The 7870-nt window shown below is 50.3% G+C and overlaps 1 protein-coding gene across 1 annotated transcript in view; it reads left to right on the forward strand.

Annotated features, from left to right (window-relative positions):
• The first annotated feature begins 1972 nt into the window (after positions 1-1972).
• The window catches only part of Znf362 (zinc finger protein 362), a 32598-nt gene continuing 26700 nt past the window's right edge, over positions 1973-7870 (forward strand). Inside the window, exon 1 of the mRNA XM_023701007.1 lies at positions 1973-2098. The gene's annotated coding sequence lies outside the window, so the exon portion shown is untranslated. The remainder of the gene's footprint in view (positions 2099-7870) is intronic.

A 7870-nucleotide genomic window follows, 5' to 3' on the forward strand; every position in this document is an offset into this window, starting at 1 on the left:
TCACCATTTTCCACTTGGAGCCTTGATGCCTGAAAAGTTCATTTTGGATGGAACTGGACTAGAACAGGTCAGCCTGATTCATTCACTCTCCCTGACCCCTGCTATCAGAATCCTTCCTTAGGGAATGGAACTTTACAGTTGGCACGCTGTGGTGCTTGGCGGTTGCCAAGTCAGGTGGTCCTGGAAACCCGGATGAGGTGAGGATAATCAGGTGGGGATAATTGGCCTCATTATAAAATTTAGGAAACTGAGGCCTGGAGAGGTTGGACAGTGGCAGAAGAGGGCTTAAATTCAGGCCTGTGGATGCCTTTGTGTTTGGGTAGACTTTGGTGCTTGTGGGCAGGACTCTTTCCCAACTTCTAGTTTTTGTTCTCTCAAATTCTGCTGAGCCCAGTGATTGGGCAGAAATCCAGAGGCCTTCCCTCCCACCCCGAAGAATGTTGGAGATGAAGAGGTCCTCAGAGGTCATTCAGATTCAGAGAAGGGAAGCCATTGACTGAAAGTCACATAATGATTGTGGTCCTTGCTAGGACCAGAGTTGTGACCTTATATCTCTTTTCCTTTGTGAGACACTCAGAAGAACAGCGAACCTTTCTACCCTCCACCAGCTCCACTGGCCCAGGAGGAATGGCAGTTGCTGGTGGCGGGGCTAAGGCTGGGGTATAGTGGCCAGCACTTGCTAGAGACATGGATTTGTCCCAGGGACTGAAGAATAGACTACCTGCAGTCTTAGGGAGTAGAACAAGTTGGTTCCAGGTAGAAAGAAAGAATCTGGTGCAGAAACGAGGTCTGACCTAGCCTGGCCCTTCCTTGAGCAGATACTTCAATGCCCTGTGTCTCATTCGATTCATTATTCTACCATGAGATAGTTTATTCATTATTTGTTTCTAGATCACTCATTTATTGTCCATTTAGTATGGGGTAGTTATTTCAGTAGTCTCATGTGCCTGCCATCCATCCAGCCACCTACCCACCCTCCCACTCAACCAATACCTGCCTCACCAGATAAAAGGATACACCTCCAGAGCTCGAAAGCTTATGAGGAAGAAGAGGTGCATGTGCAGGTGCATGAACCACTGGCCAGGGTAGCATTTCCTGGGTGCTTACCTGAGTCCCAGGGAGGGTCTTCTAGAGACTAAAGAGGTTCTGAAGCACCAAAGGATTTGTCACAGTGGTGGGCCAGGCTTCCAAGATCAAGTATGATTTTGTCACATGGCCTGGGTGGCTTTCAGCACATTTTTTTCTCTCTCTGAGCCTTGGTATCCTCATCCTTGAAGAGGTGAGTACCCCCTCAGATGTTTGGGTAGTGATAACAGCGCAGTGTCTTTTCTGTCTCCTGGCCCTGGTAGGTCTGTGGTAGGCGCTCAGAGTAGGCACACTGAATTCTAAGGATTGTTAATTAGTGTCCTAGGCCCTTCTTTGACTTTGTGAACCTGGGTGGCGGTTTTAGAATGAGTCAAATGATCTGGGGACCCTTGAAATCCTTGCTCTGTTTTGTCATTCCCTGTTGAAACTCACGGTTTCTTGGACATTTAGAAGAGAAATATGGAGCCAGGGAGATGGCTCAGTAGAATAAGTGCTTCCCTGGCAAGCACAAGGGTCTGAGTTCAATCCCTGGTTCTGCCAAAAAAAAAAAAAAAAAGAAGAAAAAGAGAAATAATTCAGGTCCTTCCTGGGACTACAAGACCCTTCATGGTCTGGGTCCTGCCCACTTTGCAGCCTTTGCCTCCCTGCCCTGCCCCCAGTCTCACTACCTTTAATCACTCTGGTTTCTTTCTGAACTTCAAATTTACAAAGCCTTTTGGTGGGGTCCTTGTATATTCCCTTGCCTGGAATGCTTTTCCTAAATCTTTACATGGCTGGCATTACCTGAATATCATGTTGTCTAAGGGATTTCCCTGAGCATTTTCTTTAAAATTCAGTGGTTTCCTATTGTCACTCTGTCACAGGGGCCTCTTTTTGTTTTCTTTTGCAGCTTTCAGTATCTGAAACCTTCTCATTGATTTATTTGCGCTTCTTGCTGTCTACACCACAACATGAGAACATGCTTAAGATCCACATAAGCTTCTCCTATGGTGTGGCCTAGGCCTTAGTAGAGGTGAGACGAGCCTGGGGAGTCCACATGTGGCACAGCCCTGGTGGCCTGGCAGTACCTGAGAAATGAAGTTACACTCCAGGCCTAGGTTGTTGTTGTTATGAAATAATGAAATGATTAAATCATGGAATCTAATGGTCCGGCTTCTTCCAGCTCGAAACTTTGACACTTGGAGTTTTTGCGTGATCCAATTCTGGGTTTAAAATCTTACAAAGTAGACTCTCACTGCCTGATTTATTTAGCAACACAGCATTCCCTTTGGGCCAGACCACATTGTACAAGGCTTTATAAATATGGATGTATTTAATCCTCATTGTAATTGCTTGCTCCCATTTTGTAGATGAGGAAACTGAGGCATGGAGCGATGAGGTAACATTGTCAGGGGCATTTCTTAGACAGGAACCCAGCATCACAGGCTCCTTGATCCTTCAGCTGCAGAGGGGACACTGGGCCTCACCTGAGCCCTGCACAGAGCAGAAATCCCCTCCCTATATCCTTAAAAAAAGATCTCTGAGATCTGTAGGAATCCCCTTCCAGGGAGCTCCCTACTCACCTGGCCCCCAGCCACCTGTCATCAGGTACTTCTCATTATCTGGAAGATTTTCTCTTCACGAAGTGTGAACAGCACTTGGGAAGTGATGTTAGCCCAGAGCTTTTGACCTTGTGGTTACATGCCTTTGGTAGCTTCCTTCTCCCCATAGAGTTGGAAATTCCATGGGGCTGGTGGCCTTGGTACTCACTGTTGAACATATGAATGAATGTAAAGCAGCTACTTGAACACTCAGTGTTCTTGAGCTTCTGGTCTCTCAGAAGCACCGTGCTGTCACTTTTGGGACATCGGGACTGGCCTGGTGTACTCAGGGAAAGGAGAAACACTAACATGTATATGATGATGTCTGAGAATCATCAGAGATCTAAAGCATGTACAGCTAGAGAGGTAGACTCAGATCATCTCATCAAACCTCCATCTCCGCACTTAGGAGACTACACTGGGGAGGGCAAGGAGTGAGCCTTGCTTAGCCCAGGGACCTCCTGCTCCCAGCAGCCTGCCTCAACTTTTGCCTGGGGCCAAGAGCAGGGGAAAGCCCTTCCTGGGGCTGCTGCTTCCCCTCAAGCACCAGTTTCTTGGCCTCTGCCTTGGGTGATAGTTCTGGAGGCAGGGGGCTGTGCCTTATACTGGAGTGATGTGGGGAATCTGGTGGGTAGAAGCGAGTGGGTGCTTGCTGGTGGGGATGGCTTTCTGGAACCAGGGCCAGAGCTGTACCCTTTTCTAAACTTTGGGCAAAGGCCCCCTGTTCCTTGTGGGGACAATCTAGCAATATAGGTTTTGGGGTTCTGTGAGGGGCACTGGTTTGGGGTGAGCATGCCACATTCAGATATGCACATTCGTACCATTCACACGGTCAGCTGTCCCACTACTACCCCTGCACGCATCCTGCTACCTTCAGCCACAGGCTTGTGGCACACCCCTGCACGCCATTCCAGGAAACGGTGCACAGCCACGTATCTGCTCAGGGGTGCGTGCTTACACTCATGGGACTGATCCTGATCCTCTGCACAGCCCCCTCCTTGCCTGCCTATGCATGTGTCTTTGTACACATAGGAGGGAGATGCGCATACATGTTCCTTTTCACCTGTGAGGATATAGTTTCACATGTAGCCTTGCACACACCTTTGCACCCTGTATGTACTGATATCCTGCTTGCATGTACCCATACTCTGCCTGCATGTACACCTACCCTGCCTGCATCTGCTTGAAGGGGTGGGCAGGCACCACATTTCTCTCTCCTACTTTCATACAACAGTTTCTTGAGCAGGTACCATATCCTAGGCGCTGGCCAGACACGGGGCAGAAATAAAGGAAACTGATATAGTCCCTCCCCTGGCAAAGCAGACGAGATACCACAAAATTGCTCACATGCCTGATTACAGTGAGTGTGGGCAGGAGGAACTGCTTTCCCATAAGACCTTCCTATGGAGTCATGCTTTAGCTTTACTCTGATGAATGACGGTGATGGTGGGGAGGAGGACAGCATGCTGGGAGGAAGTGACCCCTGAGCTGTCACCTGAAGTTTTCCAGATTAAGGGCATTGGAGGCAGAGGGAACTATCTGACTTCAAAGAGGCCTCAAGACCGGAGACTGAGGAAGCAGAGGAGGTGCCAGCGCTGGGACCTTGCTGAGGGTATGAGCCAGGAGGAGGCAGAGATTGCAGCAGCTCTTCCCTAGCCTGGCTCCTTACTCCTGGCTCCCCAGCCTTCGTGAGGCTCAAGGCCACCTTCCTGGGGGCTAAACTTTCTTAACCTGCGCCTAGTCGGGGAAGGCCTGCTGCAGGTGTCCAAGATACCTGCAACTGCCTGGGAATCTGTAGAGGTCAGGCCAGAGCTGGAGTTCAGCAGTCAGCTTCTTACTAAGGTCTGAGCTGACCCCAGATCTAGATTTCCATTGGTGAGCAAAGCAATCTGAGGGGTCCAGAAAGCTACCCAGAGCTGCTGGACCCTCCCCCACCCCTCCCCAGAAGGCAGGGTCTGACAGGTTATTTGGATTTGCATGAAGGTCCTCCCTTGTTGGGAGAAGTTCCCTTATGCCAAAGGCAGTTATGTAGACACCTAGAGTCCTTTGAGTGGCAGGCACTATCTTAAACTTTTTGACTTAATGACTCTTATAATTCTCATAGCAGTCCCATCTTAGAGATGAGAACACTAAGGCTAGAGGATTTCTAACCATCCCAAGTTTGGCTGTCTGATTCCAAAATTTGTATTTTTTTCCCCCTGAGTTATCTCATTGCTCCTTGGAGGGTTCAGGGACCCATGCTGTGATTTAGTTGAGCTTCATTTTCTCAGGGGAGGAAAATGGGCTCAAAGGGGAAGTGGACTGGCCAGAAGTTTTCATGACCTGCACCTGTGCATGGCCTTGGGCCGGTTAGTGTGTGCTGAACTTCATTCCTAACCCCACTCAAGGAAGAGACTGCCAGAGAGGGATTACTGTCTGGTGACCAGGTAGTGTGTAACAGGGGGATATGGGGTGAGGACCATTAAGGGTCCAGAATGTGTGCTTAATAAAATCCAGCCAGCTATGCCCGGACCTTCTCGCTGTCCCTCTGAGTGTGTGCTGTGATTCAGCATGTTCACAGCTTCTTCCCAATGGGCGGTTAGGAAAAGAGAACCTGCTCAGGAGCTGTTAATGTCATCCCCATCCCGTGATGGTAGGAGTTCCCATGGGGATGAGAGCTAGGGGACCTGGAAGTAGAGAAGGGCCTGGGTTCAAACCCTGTAGAAAATTGAGAACTAAGAAAGTGTTGCCCATTCTCAAGATGAAGGCACTGAGGCTCCCCAAGAAAGTTCCCTGCCAAAGTGTCCCTGGCTGACTAAAAGTAGGGATGGTGGGGTTCCCAAGGGTGTAGGGATGGGGCAGTGGGAGGGCAGGGAGAGAAGGGGCTGCATCCCGGCACCCCCTCCCACTTGGATCAGCTCTGCATCACAATGAAAACAGCCTTTCCCAACCCTCTGGGGCTGCGGAAACCAGCCTAATTGGATCCAGGACCCTCAGGAGACTTGCTCCTGACAGGAAGTTCCCAGGAGGAGTTTCTGAGGCTGGCCAGGCCAGGGTCTGGGGTGGGGGGGTGTATGGTGGCAGGGTACAGCAGCTGGAGAGGGGCTCTGGGCTGTGTGGGCTGGGGACATGTGGAGGACAGAGGGCCATGGGAGGTGGGCTTTGAGCACGTGGTAGTCTCCAGGACCCTCCGCTGCTGCCTCCTACACTGTTCTGCTTGTCCCCTCCAGAGCATCTCTTGGGCCTCACCAGGAAGCCTTGACCACATTCCTCTCCTGCTCAGGGCCTTCCCGTGGCCTTATGGCCTTTCAACTAGGCATTAGTGCCTGGGACTCTGGCCCCCAGGTCTCACTTCCTTATGAATCAATCCCTGTGCTGTTCTAAGCAGGCCAAACATGCTGCCCCGTGCCTTCCTGCTCCTGGACCTTCGCACGAGTGGTTCCTTCTGCTTTCCCGCCTAGGCATGTTCCGTGCCTTTATGCACACGCTGCCCTCCCACAGCACTGCTGCCCCTGCCTTCCTGCTCCTCTGGCAGACTTTTCTTCAGGAAAGACCCTATTACCACTGATTCAGCGAGCTACAAAGGCAGGGAGGACCCAGGGGAGTCCATGGTGGTAACAGGTGACCCCATGCCTGTTGGGAGAAAGGTCAGAAAGAGGCCTCAGGCCAGGCATATAGCTCAGTGACATAAGCACCTGCCTGGCAAGCTCAAGGTCCCATGTTCAACCCCCAGTACTGAAAAAAAGAAAGAAAGAAAAGAAAAGAAAAAAGAAAAAGAAAATGCATTTTGGGCCAGCCAGATAGCTCAGCAGACTAAAGGGACTGGGATTTGATCCCCAGCGAGCCATGCTGGCCCGCCTCCAGGGCACTCTGAGATGGTGATTGAGACAGCATGCATGGTGGCACATGCCTGTAATCCCAGTGCTTGGGAGGCTAAAAACAGGAGAATCACTACAAGTCCAATCTGTGTGGTGAGAGCCTGTAGACCCTGTACTAAATACATTAAAAAGAAAGAAAGAAAAAAAGGGGGGGCCTTTAAGCTGAGAATGGAAAAAAGAGCCTCTGAGCTGTGGGGCCAAGTGAGGGAACAGAGAGTGTAATAAAGTTGCCCCAAAGCTCAGAGGCTCCTTCTGTCATTCTTACATGGTGGTGATAACAGCTGGCCTGGGGGACCTGACAGGCCGTTCACCCAGTGCAGCAGCACCTGCCTGAGAGGCTATTGCTTGGGGTTCCAGCAGGGTGGTGTGGCCCCCAGGTGGGTGGCAGAACTGTGCATGGCACACATGCAGCTTGTTTTAGAGGGCCCACAGGTGGTGCAGTGAGACTGGAGGCCAGGCACCAGCATGCATGTGACCAGCAGGACCTTCCTGGCAAAGGCCTTGGGTGTCCCCAGCTGCGAGGTCAGTACTGTACCTTCCAAGTACTAGGGATCCGAGAAGGATTTTCAGTGGATAAATGAGTGACCTAGGCAGGCTGGGCTCTCCCCCCTGCCTGTCCTTGCTGGAGCCACTGGATGAAGTGGAACAGGGTGGCTTGAGTCCCTTCCTGACTTCCAGGCTGGTGTTGTGGGTGGGGCTTGGGTTCACTGTGGAACTCCAGCCAGTTCCTGCCCCTCCCTGCATCCCTCCTGGGTAAACTTGCAAGCTTCAGGCCGGAACCCTATGTAGTGCTGGGGCAGGGGACCTGGGGTGTCTTGCTTTGCCAATTCTAGCTGAAGTTTTAGTTTTATTTTAAAAAATACCTTCCAAAACTCGGGTAGCTACCCTGCATAAAAAGTCATAAAATAGAGAAATTTAATAAATAAAAGTCCATTCATATCATTGCCTCCTCCATGCCCAGAACGCTATCCCTGTTAGTGCTGGGGCGCTTCCTAAACTTCTTTTCTCTCAGCACCCTATTTTTATAGAGATGTCAATGCTCTTTTTATGCATGTCATTTTAAATCTTCTACTTTCTCCTGATTGTTGTACTATTTCCTAGATGACTGCAGAATTCTCTGATTCTTCTATTTATGGGTTCAGTGTCCAAATGGAAAGTCTGGGCTCCAGAGGCCAGTGCTCAGTATTTGAGCCTCCTTCTGAGGGGTGACTTGGGGCGATTTCCCTCATCTCTGTACCTCAGTTACTGATTGGTTGCGGTGGATGTTAAATGAGTCAGGGCAGCGTCAGTCGCATTAGCTATACTTAACCGCTGTAGACTGTAACTGAGTAAGTGACATGATTTACA

The sequence above is a fragment of the Octodon degus genome, unplaced genomic scaffold, assembly GCF_000260255.1.
Source record: "Octodon degus isolate 3935 unplaced genomic scaffold, OctDeg1.0 scaffold00130, whole genome shotgun sequence".
Taxonomy (NCBI): Eukaryota; Metazoa; Chordata; class Mammalia; order Rodentia; family Octodontidae; genus Octodon; species Octodon degus.